At 42.4% G+C, this 22,271-nt stretch overlaps 1 protein-coding gene and 1 long non-coding RNA gene across 3 annotated transcripts in view; one reads left to right on the top strand and one right to left on the bottom strand.

The window, feature by feature from the left end:
• The window catches only part of LOC119652639 (nose resistant to fluoxetine protein 6-like), a 140,548-nt gene that overhangs the window by 86,533 nt on the left and 31,744 nt on the right, over positions 1 to 22,271 (bottom strand). The gene's annotated exons all lie outside the window — the stretch shown is intronic.
• LOC119652673 lies at positions 11,847 to 12,424 on the top strand. Its single transcript, XR_005249574.1, has 2 exons — positions 11,847 to 12,053; positions 12,105 to 12,424. It is a non-coding gene; the product is annotated as an uncharacterized LOC119652673 (long non-coding RNA).

The following is a 22,271-nucleotide window of genomic DNA, read 5'->3' as shown; positions in this document are numbered from 1 at the left end:
CTCCGGCATAAATTTCTTTTTTATAAATGGAAGCAACGGGACTAATTCAAGTGGCATTTGCAACATAAATAGTGCCTCTTCTTTGAAACGTCACTAGCATTGCTTCCGAAGTTTCCATTCATAAAAATCGAATTTAAGCCGGGGATAAGTGCATTCTTAGCGAATATTTCAGCTGTTTATCTTCGGGACAGCCGGAAGAACACTGATATCTATTGCTCTTTTTCAAAATCCCCTTCTAGCTTCCGCCACCCAATCTCAGTAATTCGGAAAGGCATTTTCATGTTTTAGGGCAGAGGAACCTGGGTGGAGTAGTAACTTCATAGGATGCAGCACACAACCAACATTTGAGCTAGGAGGCTTTGTGTATTTCTTTTATAAAAACATTTGAGTGGACATTTTACGTTTGTCCACGTGGTACTGTCATTCAAAGTCTTGAATTTGCACAGAAGAAACAACGTCGGTTTATTAAAATTTAGTTTATAAAGTGCGATTTCAATGAAACATAGCAGGATCATGATCTATACCTCTCGAGGCCTTTAGTATGAACTTAAGATGGGTTTCGAAATCAATTACTAAACATTATGATAATATACTGCTTGAACGGATATCGGTATTTCGGAGCTCAGGCAGTGACAATCTCTTGATTTCCTTGCAGATTTTTGGGTTGGGTAGTTTTTGAAAATGGGTCAGTGAAAGAAATGGCTTCGGAAAGCACTAACCGCACTAAACATTTGATACCCCAAACGAATATATTTGGCGAAAGAAAAGTTTACACCCCCTTTTGCATGTAAAGGAACCCCGAAGTAGAATGATGTAACACCAAATTTTGTGTCAATCGCTATAATCGCTTCCGAGAGAAATGTTTATAACAGGCAGACAGAAGGACTGACAGACAGATAGATAGTAAACAGTTTTTGCTTCCAGTGTCAGTGGGGGTAATAAGGTTTTATTTCCGGTGTCAGTGGGAGTTGGTGGTAGTGGGTCGAAGCCTCAAATGATCCAACCCACTTTCCCGTAGTGGCTAGTGAAGACACAGGTGATAGAAGTCAGCGAGTGATGTTTTGAAGTGGGACTTACACACTCATATGAAGTATCGAATACACTATTCCTATTTGTCGTCTGCCCATGCAGTCTACGGATGCTCCATTTTAGGGGACTACTATTGGATGTCAGTAAAATCGTGCTGCTTCCAAGATGTAGTAAGTAACTGGTTATAAGAAGTGGATCATGTACGAAAATACGCCAAAGGTGATGGTGGGGATGACCAGCCTTCACAAGCGTTAGCAAACCTTACAATGGGAAAGACTCAAGACTCCCTGCATCCTTAACAAAGAAGCATATAATCCTGACTCTGACTGTGTTAAGAGGCCACTGAAGTTAACTGGTTTAAACGGGTGTAAGCAATCGAAAGTGGAGGTGATAATGGCCTGTTACACTACTCGTTGATCGCCAGCGTTCATTATTTTCATAATTGGTCAGCATTCTGAACCATAAAGGGTGACGGGACGGGCTTCACTATGGTACGTTTTGCATTTGAGACTTTCGTAAATACGTCGACTATAAAAAAAAAGTTGTGAAACGCCACTTATTTCAAGTTGCACTAATGTCATCACGGTAATACTCGGAACAAATTTCTGAGAAACTTCCTGGAAATGCAAGAGTCTGGTTGAGTTGTTACATTCGCCATAAGATTTATACACTAGTAGTATTATTAAGTGGTATTTAGATCTGGCGATCTTACTGCAGATTGTTACTGCAGAAACTGTATAGAAAATATAATTTTTTATGCAAACATTAACAACGCTTCGGATATAATTCCATTCACTCAGAGCTAAGAATTCAAAATATTCCAATATCCGAAACTCCGGGGAAACGTAGCCAACTTGAAACCATATTCAACAAATTGAATACGGCCCACAAGAGTATTACATTCGCAAAGCAAGTCGAATGTAACCACCAACTACCTTTCTTGGACTTACTCATCATCAACGACAGAGGAAAAATTGAATTCAACATTTACCGAAAACTAACATTCACACAGAGAACCATCTCAGCAACATCACAACATTACTTCTCACAAAAAATAGCATCGTACAACGCAATCCTCCATCGCATGCTAATCACGCCTTTTTTGAGAGGAACGTTTAAACAATGAGAAACGCCACATCAAAGAAATTGCGGAAAAGAACGGATTCAACGAGAAGACCATAGAAGGAATAATCAATGAACAAGTCGGGAAACCGGAAGCTTGACGCTTCAGGTATAAAAGGTTTTGTGTTTCCCTATGTGAGGAGCATAACGTAGTTCTCCATTGGCTTATAGCATTGACCCGAGATATTGAAATCGCTCAGTTCTGAGCAGGTTACTGCCATTGCCAGAACTGAGCGATTTAAATATCTCGAAGGGCAGATTACTGTCATTGCCAGAACTCAGCGATTTAAATATCTCGAGTCAATGCTATCTGCCAATGGACAACTGCGTAATTAAATTATTTCACACATTAACGCAACCTAGATGCAGTGGAATTCCCCAACTGGTGTTCTTTGTGATCGACGTATCAACGCACGTCCCACATCTAAAATTTACTGCAATGTCGTCCGTCTGCCGCTCTCTATAGTTTTGAGTATTGGCCTACTATAAAGGTCAATGAACGGCGTCTTGCAGTACTGGGGACGAAGATGTTGCATTGCATTGGTGGCGTGACACGTTTTGATTACGTCTGGAATGAGAATATCCGCGATCGAACGGGTTTGCACCGATCGTGGAAAAACTGCAAGAGAGGCGTTTTCGATGTTGTGGTCACGTAATTCACACTAACGAGAATTCAACAACCAGTATTGGTCAGAACATCGAATGTAATGGTAAGCAACCAAAAAGCCGGCCAAAACAATGGTGGCTTGATACGCTGGATGGGGATTTAAAGGTCTCAAGATTACATCCTGATCAGGCATTTGATAAAATAAAATGACGAAACCGATCACCACAGGCCGACCCCGCTTGTGAACTGATGGCTGAACAAAAAGAAAAAGACGTGAGGAGCAACGAGTGCACGACAGCTCCGTGTAATATAGCTAAAAATTCCATTCCCCTCTATTTTCTAGCAAGCGATTTAAATAAATCATTTGATGGAAAGCCCTGTGTTAATAATGGTCAACCTCATACGCCTCACACCCTGAGTTTAAAATATTATTAGCAAATGCCAACAATTTAACCAACATCAAATATAAACAAGTCGGGAAACCGGAAGCTGGACGCTTCAGGTACGAAAGGTTTTGTGTATTTCTTAGTACGTAGCAAGTAATATATGCATATATTATGTGAGAATATCCACTTTCGGATGATATTGACATTCATAGTCTTGAATTTGCAAGGAAACGACAACTTTGACGTATTGTGACTTAGTTAGTAATAGTGCGATTTCCACCAAACTTGGTGAGATCATGCTGTATGTTATACCCTATATTACTATCATGGTGCTAACATGAACTTAAGGGGGGGTTTTCCAGCCAATTACTAAAAATCATAGTAATGTACTATTATTAGCTTTATTTGTACAGATATCAGTATAGAAGGTATTTCGGAGCCCATATAGTGGCAGCCTCCTGATTTTTTTTCAGATTATTCGGTTTGGTAGTTTCTAAAAATGGCCCCCTTAAAGGAATGATCACTTTCAACCCCGCATACTCACCACCTTTCCAACAAATGTCAAAACTAGGACCGGCTTCGAAAAGTACTAACCGAGGCCTTTAATTTAATACCACACACGACTATATCTAATGAAAAAAAATTGTACACCCCCCCTTTTGCATGTATGGGGACCTCCCCTTAAATTCAACGTAAAAGGATGTAGCTCACTGTATGCGTGAGCGTTCACAGTTCCCACCTTTCTACCAAATTGTCAATCGCTGTAACCGTCTCCGAGAAAAATGCGTGTGACGGACAGACGAAACAGACAGACAGACAGACAGTAAACCGATTTTAATAAGGTTTTGTGTTTATACAAAACCTTAAAAAGGGCTGGGGAGAATTAGATTCTTCTTGAATGGAATTTTAATATTTTACTTGGATTTCAATTATTCTCGTTAATTATGACGTCAGCATCTTATTTGTATGGCTTAGGATGCTGTTAATTAGCATGAAATTGATAAGTTTGAACTTCTATAACTTTGACACTAATAGTTGGATGCAAAATTTGATACAGCTAGGATGAGCTTTAGGGGAGTTTTTTAGTCAATTTCCAAAAGTTGATAATATATTATTAGTAAATTTATTTGAGCAAATACCGGAATGGGACATCTCTCGAAGATTAGATTTCACATAAGTGTTTTACACAAAACCTTAAACAGGGCTGCAGATAAATAGATTCTTCATATATGCGACTTTAATATTTCATGCGAATGCCAATTATTCCGGGTAATTATGACGTCAGCATCTGATTTGCATGGCTTTGGAAGCGGTAAATTCGCGCGAAATTGCTAAGTTTGAACTGCTATAACTTTGGCGTTAATTGCCAGATTTCCATGAAATTTAGCACGCATATACGAAATATTGTCCTCTATGCTGTTACAAAATTCGGAAGTCCTAGGGTGAATTTAAGGGGTTTTTTTCAGTAAATTTCTAAAAAGTAGTAATATACTATTAGTAAGTTCATTTCAACAGATATCGGTATGGGACATATTTTGAGGCCTAGATTTCATCTAGGCGCACCACCCTGATTTTTTTGGGATTTTTATGTTGGGTAGTTTCCGAAAATGAGTCCTGTCTCACTTCAAGTGCGTACATTTTGACTCCTTACTCACGCAGTTTGCAATTTATGCCAGAACTAATGCCAGTTTCGGAAAGTACAAATCGATACCTTTCATTTGATAGCCTACACAACTATATCCGGTGAAAAAAATTTTTGAATCCCCCCTTGACGAATGACGAAAATGGAAAGGAAAAACCTGACGGCATTTTTTACACAAGCGGGACCATCTAAAAAACATCGAGTTCCTATCATCCATTCCCAAATTAGGGGAGTGGTTTTCCAGGTGGAACATATCCTAAGGAAACGTGACATCAAAGTGATATCTACCAGCAGACCACATCAACTGAATACAGCGAGAAAAGTGGAATCTATCAGATAAACTGCACCGATTGTAAAAATCCTTATACAGGTTTCGTACGGTAGATGAGGACATGCATATATGTCGCTATAATTTCCCAAAACCATTATTTTTCTTTTTGCTCTTTTTCAGATAAGACATGGAGGACAACCACTTAACTCAAGAAATGAAGAAACATACGGTTATCGTCGCTATATGTGCAAATCACACCGATTTAGAAATCTCGAATTGTCTTAAATGCACCCGTTCATTCGTTCATAAGGTTCGCCGTGAATTGGAAGCATCAGACGGAGATGCAGAATCTGTTGCAAAACGAAAAAACACGTGCGACGTTTTGGCACTGTCCGATCTGCAGAATTTATTCAAAAAGTGCAAATGATCATTGAGGAGGACCCTTCAAAATCAATGAGGGCCCTTGCGAGGGAACTTAATGTTTCTGACCGTCTTATCCGTCGACTTGTCCAAGAAAATTCTCGGTATAAGCCCTACGTTTTGCGCAGATGACAGTTTATGTTGAAGCAAACACAGAAACAGCGAGTTATCCGATCAAAACGCCTTCCAGGCAAAATTAAACACCCTGAAGCGCCTTAGATGCTATGTTTTTTTTCTGATGAAAAAAATGTTGACCAAGACCAAAAGGCCAACCGATGAAATGACAGATGGCTCTGTTACGATTATACAGAGGTTGCTGTTGTCATGCACACGAAGTTTCCAGCTACTGTTATGGTTTTGGGTGTTGTGGGTGGTCAAAGGGTAGTCTAGGTCCCAGGGCGAAACGTGGATTGGTACCCACGATGGAGCATAAAACCTGGGAAATGCCTGCTGAACCAAAACCAACAGCTCTACTACCAAACCCTATCTCCACCTCCACGTGGTGACCGCTGGGAACTCTTTCTTAACGAAAAGCTGCAGACGGAGCAGAATAAAGGCGAGTCTCCCGCTCCTAAAAACGGGACAAATTGTACCAACTGGTCCTCCAGGGTTGGGTAGGGCTGAAAATAACTTGTCACGAAGCCACAACAGGAGCCTCGGACTAGACGGATCATACAACGAAGAACCCGGCAACGACAAAGGAATAACGCATTTTCTCATGGAACGTACGCTCCGTGTACAGAGCTGAAGCTGATAAGCAGCTAGCTACTACACTGTCCCAACATAGGGCTGATGTAACAGCGTTACAGGAGATGCGTTGGACAGGGACCGGTTTCCTGGAGAAGAGACGCTACATCATATATTATACTACATCCAGTAAACCATGTGCTCGGAGTAGGTTTCTTAGTCAGCCAAAAAATGAAACCTGCTGTTACCGGCTTTGAAAACATAAGCGAACGGCTAAGCACTCTGCGCGTGCGAGGCAAGTTTAGAAATATAAGCCTCATTAACGTTCACGCCCCTACAGAGGAGACTGAAGAGTCGGAGAAGGATACCTTCTACGAGGCAGTAGAAAGAACCCTCGAAGCCTGTCCCAGATATGATATTAAAATTGTACTTGGGGATTTTAATATCCAAGTAGGGAAGGAGCCCGTATTCAGGTGAAACGTTGGCTTCCCTAGCTTACACCAAAATACGAATGATAACGGACTGTGGATTATTCAATTTGCAGGATCACACGAAATGGTTGTTGGAAGTACCTGGTTTGCGCGGAAAGCGGTCCACAAACATACGTCGGCCTCTCCAGACGGGATCACTTTCAACCAAATTGACCACGTCTTGATCGAACGCCGCCACCTCTCAGCTTTGATGAATGCCAGAATATATAGGAGGGCCAATATAGACTCGGATCACTATCTCGTTAGCATGGTGCTCCGAGCTCGAATAACAATACCACCTAGAATTCCCTCTGACAATCAGGTGAGAGTGAACACTGAAGCCATCCACAACACAGCCCTCCGCGATACCTATAAGAGGGAAATGGATGCCGCAATAACCGCAGTTAACAGAGGACCAACACCAACAGCTCTACTACCAAACCCTATCTCCACCTCCACGTGGTGACCGCTGGGAGCTCTTTCTTGACGAAAAGCTGCAGACGGAGAAGGATGAAGGCGAGTCTCCCGCGCCTAAAAACGGGACAAATTGTACCAACTGGTCCTCCAGGTTGGGAGTTGGGTAGGGCTGACAACCCTACATGGAAAACAACCTGTTACGAAGCCACAACAGGAGCCTCGGATAGGACGGATTTTAAAACGACGGACCCGGCAACGACAAAGGAACAACGATTTGCGCATTTTCTCATGGAACGTGCGCTCCCTGTACAGAGATCAAGCTGATAAGCAGCTAGCCGATACCCTGTCCCAATATAGGGCTGATGTAACAGCGTTGCAAGAAATGCGATGGACAGGGACCGGTTTCCTGGAGAAGAGCCACTACACCATATATTACAGCGGTCATCCAGTAAACCATGTGCTCGGAGTAGGTTTCTTAGTCAGCCAAAAAATGAAACCTGCTGTTATCGGCTTTGGAAGCATAAGCGAACGGCTATGCACTCTGCGCTTGCGAGGCAAGTTTAGAAATATAAGCCTCATAAACGTTCACGCCCCTACAGAGGAGACTGCAAAGTTGGAGAAGGATACCTTCTACGAGGCAGTAGAAAGAACCCTCGAAGCCTGTCCCAGATATGATATCAAAATCATACTTGGGGATTTTAACAGCCAAGTAGGGAAGGAACCCGTATTCAGGCGATACGTCGGCTCCCATAGCTTACATGAAAAAACAAATGATAACGGACTGCGGACCATTCAATTAGCAGGGTCACACGAAATGGTTGTTGGAAGTACCTGGTTTGCGCGGAAAGCGGTCCACAAACATACGTGGGCCTCTCCAGACGGGACCACTTTCAACCAAATTAACCACGTGTTGATCGAACGCCGCCACCTCTCAGCCTTGATGAATGTCAGAACATATAGGGGGGCCAATATAGACTCGGATCACTATCTCGTTGGCATGGTGCTCCGAGCTCGAATAACAATACCACCTAGAATCCCCTCTGACAATCAGGTGAGAGTGAACACTGAAGCCATCCACAACACAACCCTCCGCGACACCTATAAGAGGGAAATGGATGCCGCAATAACCGCAGTCAATAGAGGACCTGGAGATGAAGCATCAACTAATGATCTTCACAACCACCTGAAGAACGTTATCATGGATACGGCAACAAATATACTTGGCCCCCGCCGCAAAAGGAGTCGGAACGGCTGGTTTGACGATGAATGTAAGCTAGCAATGGAACGGAAGAATGCCGCATACCAAGTAATGTTGTATTCTCAAAGAACGCGGGCACGCGCAGAGACTTATCACGAACTCCGTCGAGCGGAGAAGCGACTTCACAGACGGAAAAAGGAAGCCTGGGAGAACCAACAAGTCTGTGAACTAGAAAAGTACAGGGAGCAACCGCACCAGGCGCGGAAGTTTTACCAACAAGTCAGCAGGATGAAGCCTTATACACCTCGATACTCATCCTGCCGAGACAAAGAGGGAAATCTGATTTCCGACAGAATGGGCATATTAGAGCGATGGGTTGAGTACTTTGATGAGCTACTGAACAACCAGAACATCGGCGAGTTGGACGTCCCGCCAACTGAAGACGACGGACAAATACTGCCACCACCAAGTTTAGGAGAAACAGTCCGTGCAATTCATCGGCTAAAAAATCATAAGTCGCCAGGAGTCAATGGAATTACAGCCGAATTGGTTAAATATGGAGGCGACCAGTTACACCAAGTGGTTCATTAACTTGTGCTCAAGGTATGGGACAGCGAATCAATGCCTGACGATTGGCAACGAGGCATAATCTGTCTCATACATAAAAAGGAAGATATCACACAGTGCAGCAATTATAGAGGTATCACGTTGCTGAATACCATCTATAAGATATTCTCCGCTATCTTGCTAGGCCGGATAGACCCATACTCCCAGAACATCATTGGCCCATACCAAACAGGCATTCACTCCAGGCAAATCATCAACAGATCAGATTTTCCCTGTGCAGCAAGCGATGGAAAAACTGTTGGAATATGGACAACAGTTGCACCATCTGTTCATCGACTTTAAAGCCGCCTATGATAGCATAGCCAGGGTAAAACTGTACACGGCCATGAGAGAATTCGGTATCCCGACGAAATTAATAAGACTGACTAGGCTGACCCTGACCAATGTGCGAGGCCAGATAAAAGCAGCAGGATCACTCTCAAGACCATTCGACATCAACAACGGTCTACGATAAGGGGATGCGCTATCACGCGTCCTCTTTAACCTGGCCCTCGAGAAGGTGATCCGTGATGCCGAGGTAAATGCAAGGAGTACTATCCTCTTTAAGTCCACCTAACTAGTCGCCTATGCTGACGATATCGACATCATGGGAAGAACCACCCGAGACGTTCAAACTGCCTTCATCCAGATCGAGCAGGCGGCGCGAGATCTTGGGCTGCACATCAATGAAGGCAAGACAAAATACATGGTGGCAACGTTAGCACCGAAGACGAATCAACCAACAACATCAATCTGCACTGGTCAAACACAAACACGAACAAGAATAAGGATAGGGGAATACAACTTTGAGACCGTTGACAATTTCTCCTATCTAGGGTCGAAAATCACAACCGATAACAACTACGATGATGAAATCCGCGCACGGTTGTTGTCAGCCAACAGAGCCTATTTCAGCTTACAAAGACTGTTCCGCTCGAAACGTCTCACCATAGGGTCAAAGCTCTTACTGTACAAGACTATGATCTTGCCAGTCCTCATGTATTCCTCGGAAACTTGGGTTCTTAGCAAGAAAAATTGCGAACTCTTGGCCGCGTTCGAGAGAAGAATCCTCCGAACAATTTTTGGCCCTCTACATGAGGAGGGAAGATTCCATAGCCTATACAATGACGAAATCTATGAGCGATACCATGCCCGTCCGGTTGTGGATAAAATCCGGCTGAATAGATTACGGTGGGCGGGTCACTTAATCCATATGGATGAGGACGATCCAACCCGGAAAGTGTATAGGGGCAATATCAATGGTAGAATAAGAAGACGAGACAGACCCTGCCTGAGATGGAGCGATGGTGTGGGCCAGGACGCCAGGCAGCTTTTAGGGATATCGAATTGGTGGACCTCGGCGCAAGACCGGGATGCTTGGAGTTCCTTATTAAGGCAGGCCTAGACCGGATACCGGTTGTTGCGCCGTTGATGATGATGATGTTGTGGGCAACAAAGGACATGCCATGCCCCTTCACTTCTTCACTCAAGGATTTCGAGTGAATTCTGCTGCATACATCGAGGTTCTAGAGACAGTAGGGAAACCCTGGATTGATAGTGTTCGCGGTGACAGTCCATACATCTTTCAACAAGACTCTGTTCCTTCACACAAAGCGGTGGCTACACAAGATTGGATGGCTGAAAATTTCCATGACCACATAACATCGAACTTATGGTCGCCTAGCTCTCCAGACCTTAATCCTCTGGAGTATTACGAATGGGGCGTAGTTAAGCGAATATGAACAAGGAGCATCTGATATGGGCATGCAATCGTATAGGGCAAACTTGAAGGTTAATAGCAACCAGATTCGACGAACATATAAGGGAGGTAAATATGACAAAAGCAAAAAGCAGACCAACACACGCCCTCAAATCATTGGGAGCCAGACAACATACAATAACGGAGGATAATCTAAAGGTAATTAAGGAGGTTAATGACTTCCGCAAATTGGATGCATTAGAGAGTTTCATCATCCACAAGATACGGGAGGAAAAAAGTATTAACAGTGATTAGGAAACGTCAACAGTTAGCTTTTTGGGTTAATTAGATGATAAAATTAACTAGCAATTAACGTATTCTGTTAAGGGAAAGTCGCTCGATTACGTTATCACATTCTAGGAAAAAGAAGTTGCACTTCTCCTTTGCGTGTTTGCGGAGCCCCCTGGAACCCAAAGCAAAATAATGCCACTCGTTGGATGTGAAGGGGCTTACAGACCAAAGGCTTTTGTCGAATTTCATGTTAATTGGGCGTGACGGAGCGACAGGCATTGAACCGATTCTTATTAGGCTTTGCTGCACACAAAACCTTAAGAGTACTTATATATATTTAAGCGTTCTTCAAGAATTTTGTGGCCAACCTGTAAAATCAGAAGTTGAATTGGAAATTCCAAGTTTTGCTTTTTTACACAGTGAAACCTTTTTCGCTGTAAACTGTGGATGCTATGTCTCACCAGATAAAAATTATGTCACAAGCAAAGTGGCTGCAAAGTTGCATCACCAACGAGAGGCATCTAAACATCGTGAACTAGTTGAACGATTTTACAGAAAAAGTTGATGGTTCATATCTGAAGATGGGAAAGTGATAAAACAAGAATTCACTGCCGAGTTCAAGGTCGTCTTACTTATGTAGGTTTATTATGCTTGCGTGAACTTAGAGTCAGTGGACGCAATCCAAGCATGAATCCATGAATATGTACAAGACCTGAAGATAAAAGTTTGTTTTATTACCTCTGATTTAATGAAACGAGGCAGGTACAGTTTTCGTTAAAAGTATCTACGATTCATGCGATTGCGTAACTTGGTTTTTTCTCTACTCATTTATTCCTGCGATTTTTACTTTTTGATAATGATTTTCGCGAAGTGTGTTTACAGGAAATCTTCGTTTCTTTGTTATGAAATCTTAACATTTTGTGGGAATTACTTAATAATTGAATTGATGAAGTTGTAGGTAATCATTTCGTTGAGAAATCAATACTTGTGTTTATGACGAGTGTGTGGAAAGAAATGGCTATGGAAAGATCGGGTTTCACTTGCCGCGAAACCAGAAGGTATTGCGAGGTAGATGTATTCAATAGCAATTTGTGTGGAAGAATTATTGGCCAGCCAGTCAGCAGGTTATGAGTACCGAACGGCCGCTCCGTATGTGTACTTTTACTATTTAGACGGAAAGCTCCTCCTCTGGCATGTTTGGCTTATAGGTACACAGGCACAGGTACACAGTCCAACTAACCCAGTTTCCATTTATGCAGACAACAAAGGGCTATACGCATATGTAGTGCGGCATCCTTTTATAACACTTCTGGATCCTTCTATAATTCTACTAAGCAAAGGCATGCGACCCTTTGATATCCGACGCGGCTGCAATGCCGAACCCTGAACGATAAGCTCGCTTATTCAAAATAACATTTGTTTCCTTTCTTGATAACTTTTACTTCAGCATTTTATGATGCCTACAAAATAAAAAGTCTGAAGTGAAATTACCTTTCTGGAACTTATTAATTTAAAATCTGATTCTTGTTCTAACTCTAATTGTTTGTATGTATTTTTGAATAAAATTTTGTTTGTTGTTTGTTTTTATGTTTTGATTTTCTCTTTTAACTTAAAGGTTTTTATGAAATTATTGTCCTTATTGTTAGGATTATATTTTAAGAGGCCTGTCTTATTTAAGTACAAGTGATTTGTGGTAATGTTCAGTTCTTAGTTGTTATGTTAAATAAAATTTCACTGATGTTAGTAATTTTAAAGGGCTTGGTTGAAAAATTAGATGAGTTTTGGTGCCAAACTGATCTAGCTTCTTTATTCAGTAGCTAGCTGTTATCCCTAATATTTTCAGTCTCTTTCCTGTCAGCCTCCAAACAATCGGCCTTTGATCCAATCTTTCATAGTTTGAATTATTTACAGTATGTAGACATATACGACCAACGTTCAGTACTTCTTCTATTTTAGAATACCCAACTGCGTGTTGCTTGTTTCTAACTTAAACCTACAATATTTTTGTTTAGAATTATCCTTATTAAGATCTTTTGGATTGTTAACAGCGGTTGAAGATGAGTAGGAAGCCGCTGCACAAACTATGATCGAGTTTTGGCGTGAAATACAACATTTTGAAATGCGTTAAATACAAGACTCAAATGACAAACGAAGTGGTTTTTGCCGCATAGTTCAAATACTTTTGCCAAGTTACGTGTGTGGTTATTGCAAAGTCTTGATTTAACTAAGTTTGTGATTATCGCCGCTCATCGGTACATATTCCTTATTGTGTGCTACTACTCATTAAATATACTATATTAGAGGTGTTTTAGGGTCTTTTTAAAGTTGTTTGGAGTGCCAACAGTTCTTTTATCCCAACCGCACCCTGACCCACCTTTTAGTTTCGCTATAACCGACAAGATATTTTGCTTAGATATTGTTGAATTTCTCTAGGGTAGAGCTTTTATATTGATGGTTGTGGATATTAAGGGGGTCATCCCGTATGAAGGTCGTTTTTTGGCTTTTTTAGATTTTTTTTGTAACGGAGTGGATAAAGATACAAATAGGTTTTTTTCACCATAGATTTACTAATATATTGAGTGTGTGCAGTAATTTTTTCAGCTCGATTACATAGTTCGTTCTCCCCCCTCGGATACCACCTTGTCGTGGTGGGGGAGCCTGTAGTAGTTTACTACTATACTAAGGGTGTCCAAAAATATGAATATGGAAACGATGGATTTAATCTCTCCAAGTGATAAGAAGTCACAGACTTCGAATCCACCCGCGACCATAAGCAATCATGTCGCGGCCGAGGCGCGGATTTTGGAGGCCTCACCACATTCATATTCGTCTACAGATCAATCCGTAGAAGGTATGCTTTCCGGCTCAGTGGAAAGTTTGCACTTGGTGCCTACGGCGAAGTTAGCCAGAAAGGAAAGTGCGCAAACTTTCAAATTGGGAGAAACTGGAAATCCGACTACGGCTGAATTCTGCTTGTCAGAACCTTCTCCTTCATCCTTACCAGGAAGAGCGGAAGAACGGGAAGCTGGTGACGTGGACGCTACTGGTTTAACGCCGGTGTGTGGAAATGGATCCAAGCGGCGCGGACACCGTGAACCTGGAAAGGCCCGAAGCCGACGGCAGAAGAGAGCACTGCGAAGGAAGATGAAGCACCTTGGGAATGAGGACATGGACGTGGCTGTACCACTAGGCGCGGTAACGCCCAGAGAAATCGGACACAAGGAAGCGGAATCTCCGGCGGAAGGTGGGGATAAACTGGAAACCCCGGTAAGATCCACACTGGATGCACCAGACTCTTCTGTCAACGACAATAGACTAAGTTTATGTCGAAAAACATAAAGATTGGTCAAATCAACCTGCAGCATGCCAAAGCTTAGGGATCTGGTGGCGTATGCAGAATCAAGTAGTCTCGAACTCTTAATAGGTTGCGATGCGAATGCTCAACATATTTGTTGGGGCAGTAGCAAATGCAATCCAAGAGGAGAGAAGCTATTTGATTTCACCACTTCAGCTGATCTTATGACTGCAAACGTAGGGTGTGCCCCTACGTTCGTGGGACCAAGAAGAAGCGAAGTAATTGACCTAACAATCTGTACCCCAAAATTGTTAGAGTTGATTACACACTGGCGAGTGCTAGACGGGGTCTCACTGTCAGATCACCGATATCTAGAATTCAATCTGACTATTGCGGGCGAACAGTCTGCAGTACAAAGACGGAACCCTAAGAAAACGGATTGGGCAAAGTTCAATGAACTTCTTGGCAATAAAGTACAGTTCCCAGGCGACTAAGGACTTCTTTAGTGCTGGAAGATGAATTGAAAACTCTGAACTGCACACTTTTAGATTGCTATGAAGAGTCTTGTCCTATTTCCTGAGGCCAAAGCGGTAAAACGGTTCCTTGGTGGAACCGAGAACTGCAAAAACTCAGGAAATCCACCAGGCGACTTCTGAACTGTGCTTGCAAAAGTAATAAGGACGAAAACTGGTTAAATTTCAGGAACTCACAATGTGAATTTAAGAGGCTCGTGAGGTGCTCGAAACGAGACTCCTTTAGAGCGTACTGTGAGGAACTGGAAGGCGAAAGGGAGACTTCAAGGCTGTGCAGAGTCCTCAAAAAAGATGAGTCGGCCAAGTTGGATTCTCTTAGAAAACCCGACGGTACTTTCACGAGCTCCAGACTGGACTCAGTACAGACCCTCCTGGAAGTACACCACCCGGGAGAACGGGTGAGAGAAGTGGTAGGGGGAGAGTTGACGGTTCTTGCAACCCCTTCAACACGCTAGCGTTGCAAGGGGAACTGGAACACTGCGAAAGCGGTTGTTACCCATGAAAAGGTGAGAGCTGCCATACTGTCCTTTGAATGTTTCAAAGCACCTGGCATGGATGGCATCTATCCGGCAATGCTAAAGGAGGGTATGGAGCATTTAGAGCGACCTCTAAGAAATATTTTTCGAGGATGTCTTGCTCTGGGCTACGTGCCTTCTTCTTGGCAACAGGTTAGGGTAGTTTTCATACCGAAACCTGGGAAAGATGACTATTCTAATCCAAAGAACTTCAGACAGATCAGTTTGACTTCATTCTTGCTGAAAGGTTTGGAGAGACTGGTGGAGCGTCACATTCGTGGAAACGCGCTTAGGTCACACCCACTTAGTGAGAACCAACATGCTTACCAACGTGGAAAGTCCTGTGAGTCTACTCTTCATTCTTTGGTCACAAAGATAGAGGATGCAACTTTGAATGGTGAGTACGCGATGGGGGTGTTCGTGGACATTGAAGGGGCTTTTGACTTTGCCTTTTCAAAAACTTTGTGATGCCGCCAGAGCGCATGGTGTTGATGATGCTTTAATTAAGTGGATCCATGCTATGCTAACGCAGAGATTGCTGTGTGCTGAGGTAGGTGTCGATCGCTACCTGACTGCAGAAGCAACGAAGGGCTGCTCCAAGGAGGTGTGCTTTGGCCACTTCTGTGGAGTATGCTGATTCACTCACTGCTTTGCGAACTGCAAAATTTGCCAATACAATACAATACAATACATGATAACGTGCCTGTACTTGCTGTTGATCGGGATCTTGGAACGGTGTGTAGGAACATACAGCGTGCCGTTGATTTGATAGACAGCTGGTGCCTTAGACATGGTTTGTCACTTAATCCAAATTAAACCACAATGGTTTTATTCACAAAAAGGAGAAAACTGGATGGACTTTGTCTCCCTGAGATGAGGGGTACTACCCTTCAACTCTCCGAAGAAGTGAAATATCTGGGGGTCACTCTAGATAAAAAACTTCTTTGGAACAAACATGTAGAGGTAAAGATGAAACGAGCTCTCACAGCTTATGGGCTGTGCAGACGGACCTTTGCCTTGACATGGGAACTCAGGCCTCATGTGGTATTTCGGATATACGTTGCCATCATTAGGCCGATGTTCGTATATGCATCCGTAGTGTGGTGGGTTAAGGTGAGACAAAAAGGTTTTCACCGTAAACTAGACGCACTGCAAAGAACTGTTTGTCTGGGTATCACTGGTGCCATGAGCACGACATCCGGCGCAGTTCTGAATGCACTACTCAATTTGCAGCCCCTGGATATATTTATTCAAAGCACTGCAATGAGAGCAGCAACGGATGTGGGGGGCACAGAGTATTGGAAGAGTTACTGGGAGGACTAAATCCAATTCTTACAATGCCTTCCGATTCTCGTGTCCCCATACATCTGTTTGGTAGAAGATATGTAGTTACCCTGAAGCGTAGAGAGGACTGGGAAGACCCAGAGGAATGCGTGGCGGGATATACGGAATTCTTCTACACCGATGGCTCAAAAACAGAAGAGGGTTCTGGAGCCGGAGTCCACCTCTCGAATAAAAACGAGAAGTGGGCTTTTCCTTAGGGACAATATGCCACGGTTTTTCAAGCCGAAGTTTATGCGATCCTAAGGGTGGCAAACTGGGTGATTGACGAGCGGTTGAAGGGCAGGCGCATCGCAATCTGCAGTGACAGTCAAGCTGCACTGAGGGCATTGAGCAGTCCTTTGATCACCTCGAAAATCGTTCAGGAATGCAGAAACCGTTTGAACTCTATGTCTAGATTCAATACGGTGGAACTACTCTGGGTACCTGGTCACTGTGGCATAGAGGGAAATGAAATCTCGGACGCTTTAGCGAAAGAGGGGTCAATCTCCCCTATGCCGGGACCGGAGCCAGCAATTGGGGTATCAGTAGCATTGGCTAAATCTGTTTTCAAAAACTGGGAACATGTTTCCCATAACGACAGGTGGCAGAGCTTAAATGCTGCTGGACACACCAAACTTTTCCTGCCAGAACCCAACATACGTACCGCAAAGTTTATCCTGTCGAAAAGCAGGAGGACTTGCAGGTGTATTGTGGGCATTCTGACAGGCCATAATTCACTAGCTGGGCATATGTTCAGAATAGGAATTGCTCAAGATGATACGTGTCCCTCCTGTAATGAGGAAGCGGAATCCACGGAGCATTTCCTATGTGAACGCCCCGCCTATGGACGCATCAGGCATCAGATCTTTGGTGCCGAGGTCCTCCATTTGCGACGGGTAGCATCACATCCACTAACGGAAATCCTGCGATACGTTAACGAATCCGGAATATTCCGTTAGACGGGGGAGGCGAGTGCAATGGGCCAACACGGCCTGAGTGCTCAGAAGCTGTAGCTTCTCCCTCACCATACAGACACACACACACACATAGTTCGTTATGGAAATACAGAGCAATTTAAACATCCATCTCCAAAAAAGGTGTTTTTCTACTGCAACGCTAGAGGGCGCCTCGATGATCTCAAAGAAAAAAAGTAAACGGCATTTTAATGTATAGACTTAACTACAGTCCGCAAACTAGGATTATTAAAAGATATTGAAAGCTAAATTTTTGGTGCCGTGTTAAACTTTTTTAGTGAACTTTGGTGTTTGAATCGCAGTTATCCTAGTTCGCTCTGAATAAAATGAAAATTTTAAAGAATTTCGTTAGATAGATTCTGGGCTATGGTGGCAGCCGATTTTCAACACGCAGTTTCGAGAAAAATGCACTTAACATGTAGAATGCGATTTTTAACCATAATCTGCTATACCTAGTCCATAAACCTTAGGTTTCTTGAGGGAACACATGCACAGCCTCGGCTTCAATTCTTGTCCTTTTAGCGAAGGCATTCGAAAAAAAGGACAAGAATTTTCATTCGGGCCGATAAATACGAGCTTTATTACGGCGATCAACATAAATCTGGCATGACTTATCGCGTGTTAAACATTATAATTTCCAAACGATTTAGAATATCAAAAATCTCTTTGCCCATATATTCTACACTATATCCAGATACAATTGATGCCAAAAAAAAATCAATTCCGCGGATCCGACACACGGGATGATCCCCTTAACAGGATCGATTTTACTTTACAATCGCTCCCATACATTAGGAAAGTGATTATCCAAGCAGTTGGCAACTGATATTTGATCTCTACACCGTTCGTGATTTGTATGGCAATGGGATTTACTGTCGGTTGTCGGTGGAGTAGATCCTCAGATTAACATTGAAACAAGTCCGGAAGTTGGATACTTCAGATATGAAAGGTTTTGTGTATTTCTCTTATAAAAACATTCGAATGGACATTTGCCCCATTAGTACCTAGTACATGATATATAATACTGACTTTTAATCTCAGAATTTTAACATTTTAATTTTTAAATTTAACTTTATTTGAACAGACATCGGCATGGAGGGCATTTAGGAGCCTAGGTATTATATAGTGGTAGCTTTCCGATTTTTAGGTTGAGTAGATTCGGGGAATGGGTGAATAATAAAATGACAACTTATTAACCTCCACCTGGTGAATTAAATGTCAAAACTGAGACCAGTTTTGAAAAGTAGTAAGCGAGATATTTCCCCATACCTCCCTTTTGCATAAGGTTCAATGTAGAACGATGTGACTCACTGTATGCGTGAGCATTCACGTTCCCACGTTCTCACGAAATTCGCTGTCAATCGGTATAACCATTTCCTGGAAAAATGCTTATGACAGACAGACAGGCAGTGAAAAGTGCGACTACCACAAAGACTACACTGCAAAGAATAATTCGTTCAGCGGGGCGGGTAGCTTACCGGCAGCATATCCCCCCAGGGACCGGTGTGAATAGGTTTTGATTCTATGTCGGGTCGCAAAGATATTTTTGCTTTAACTTACTCTAGACGGTGAAGGATAAATGATGAAGGCCGTTTATTTCCTTGGAGGGATACTTTAAGTAAATGTGCCAGGCGAACTTAATGACAAGTCAAAAAAGGAAACTTGGTGATTCAGGTGTGAACTGTTTTATGTAATTTTTATGCAAAATATCTTGCAATCGTTTTGATATTCACTCAATATTTTGGGCTTCATTTCAATGTGATACTAAGTTTCTATAAAAATTGGTTTGGGGAAAAAGAAATGTCGTATTTGTGATCGAAATTTGACGCTCTATTTAACATACGTGGAATTATCCGAATGAAATAACGCCGCGACTTCATTATCCCCCTTGTAAAACCCCCTCCTTATTTGAAAAGAATCAGACAGCTGGTTTTCGCAAGCATTCTTTGTGGCCAACTTAGTAGCACCAAGAGCGTTTTGCATGGACCAGAAGAGATGGTAATCACTTGGTGTCAGGCCCGAACTATACGGTGAGTGCGATAGGACATCCCATCCGAGCTCCCGTAGCTTCTGGCGGGTCATCAAAAATGTGTGAGGCCAAGCGTGTCCTGGTGAAACACAACACCATTCCTATTGACCAATTCTGGCTGCTTCTCCCCAATCGCCTGCTTCAAACGGTCGAGTTGCTCACAGTAAAGGACCAAATTGAGGGTCTGGCCATAGTTGAGCAGCTCATAGTGGATAATTCCCTTCCAATTCCACCAAACACACAGCAAAACCTTCCTGGACGTCAATCCGGGCTTGGCGATGGTTTGGGCCGGCTCGCCGCACTTCGACCTCGATCCTTTTTGCTTGAGGTTGTCATACGTGATCCACTTTTCATCACGAGTCACCATCCGTTTCAAAAATGGGTCGAATTTGTTCCGTTTCAGCAGTGCATCGGAGGCGTTGATTCGGTCCAAGAGATTTTCTCGGGTCAACTCGTGTGGCACTCAAACATCCAGTTTTTTTTGGAATCCAATCTTCTGCAAATGTTTCCAAACGATTTTATGGTCTATACCCAGTTCCTGGCCAATCGAACGAATGCTCACATGTCGGTCTACTTGGATGATTTCGACGATTTTTTTGGTTTCTACGACGATTGGCCTACCAGTACGGGGTCTATTTTCGACATCCACTACACCAGAACGAAATCGATCGAACCAACGCTGTGCTGTGTGAATCATTACTGCATCTAAACATAAACTTCACAATTTTTTTTCGGCCGCCTTCATTGCATTTTCACCTCTCAGGTAGTAAAAACGTAAAATATGACGAATTTCTTGCTTAGTGGACTCCATATTTGACGCGCTATAACTTGAGACTGAAACGTACGATCACGACACTGTCAAAGAGACACTTGTAGCACAGATTATCGTCTTCGCCGTATAGTATGATCCGATGCGATAAGTACAACACAAGATATGTTTAAGTGTCGCCATCTATTGACAAAATACGACATTTATTTTCCCCCAACCCAATAGATGTTAATATCCAGTAAATTTTTGTGAAAGGGATACTTGTGACCTACGGTAACTTTGCTGATAATAGTAATCTCTCCACAAACCTTTCCAATCTTCGACTTAATATTAGACGAAAAAGGAAAACTAAGATGTTTGTTTCCCTGTGGTCCTCGTTAAATGAGTTCACATTATGTGATGATGACGGCATATACATTTTCGAATACCATGAATACACGTGAAATAGCAAACCTTGACCATCAACAACTTTATAAATAACTAGCTGACCCGACAGACTTCGTACTGCCTCCATCGATAAATAAAAGACCTAAACTTTTGTATAAAATAATTTTAAAACAAACAAAACGAATCCGTATTTAATGAAAAAGCATATTGTGAAGCATTCCGTCTGCGGATTCGATCAATTTCATTCTGTCGTGATTGCTGTTGTTGTGTTTGATGTGCACGAACTCGTTGCATTCTAAGCCTATCTACTTCATTATCACTCACTAAATAACGCAATTCTGACATAGCAATACGACTATTTTCTTGATCTGTCTCTCTCTCAGTCATCAGTGCGGTTAGCACGTGAGGTAGCTCTTTGCACATTTGATTGACTGCGACGACCTAAGTCAGGTCATCTTCTCCTTGGCATCGTAAATTGTAAATAATGAAAGTGAGAAAATGTTTCGCTCACTTAGCAGTAAAGTGTCACAATCACAAAATATAAAAAAAAACAGACATTATCTGGAATGTCACTATCACAAAGGATCGCCAAAGTAAAGAAAGTTCTCGCGCACTCATAGCTATCGTTACGCAATTGTAATACTTCTTTCCGTGTTCTAAAGTGCAACAGGATGGATTGACATATTAGTTGGTTGTCAAATCTAATGTCAAATATTATCTTTGCGTTCAGAAATTTAATTTGTAACAAAACTTAATATCTAGTCTAGGTCTAGGTCTAAGTAGTCTAGTTTGGTCTTGAAATATTTACGGAAATTCAGAGGTTTAAACGGTGAGAAACAAAAATACTAAAACAGAAATTCTATTTTCCAATACAACATGTTCTGAGCTGCGAAACATTTGATGTCTTTTGTCTTTTTAGAAATAAAAGATTGTCATTTGGTTGTCAAATATTTCTAGTTGCGTTAAAAAATTTGTCCGTTTCATAGCTGTAATATGAGGTCCGATGAACACAGTGAGTGATTGAACTTTATTATAATAATAATAATAATAATCGTTGGCGCAATAATCCATATTGGATCAGGGCCTTGAAGTGTGTTAGAGAACTTCATTCAAGACCGTAACGGTACACTAGGAGGCAATGTGGTCAGCATTGCGTCGCCCGAGATTATTACCCTGATTTCACTCAGGTACTCATTCACAGCTGAGTCGACTGGTATCCGACGTCAAATCACGATACAAATTTCACTGCCACCAGTGAGATTTGAACCGCAATCTTCCGTATGACAGCCTAGTGCTCTAACCACTGAGTTATCCGGACCACCGGAATATCAATAAAGTTCAAATTGACTCTAAATTTTATTTAGAAAAAAACGTTTATATGGGGAGAAGAAAAGTGCTGTTTTTAGGGTTTTACCGGCAATTATTCGAATTTTTCTCACCTTTTAAACCTTCCCTAGACCTCCACGGACATTTCAAAATCAAGATAAGATAAATCCGTTCAGCCGTTCTCGAGTTTTAGCGAGACTAACGAACAGCAATTGATTTTTATATATAAGATAGTTGTACAGCCGTTTCCGAGTAAATCGGGTGTGGTAGAGGGA

The sequence above is a fragment of the Hermetia illucens genome, chromosome 1 (assembly GCF_905115235.1).
Source record: "Hermetia illucens chromosome 1, iHerIll2.2.curated.20191125, whole genome shotgun sequence".
NCBI classification, from domain to species: domain Eukaryota; kingdom Metazoa; phylum Arthropoda; class Insecta; order Diptera; family Stratiomyidae; genus Hermetia; species Hermetia illucens.
Note: the sequence above shows the minus strand (reverse complement) of the source record. Positions and strands in the feature narration are given on the sequence as shown.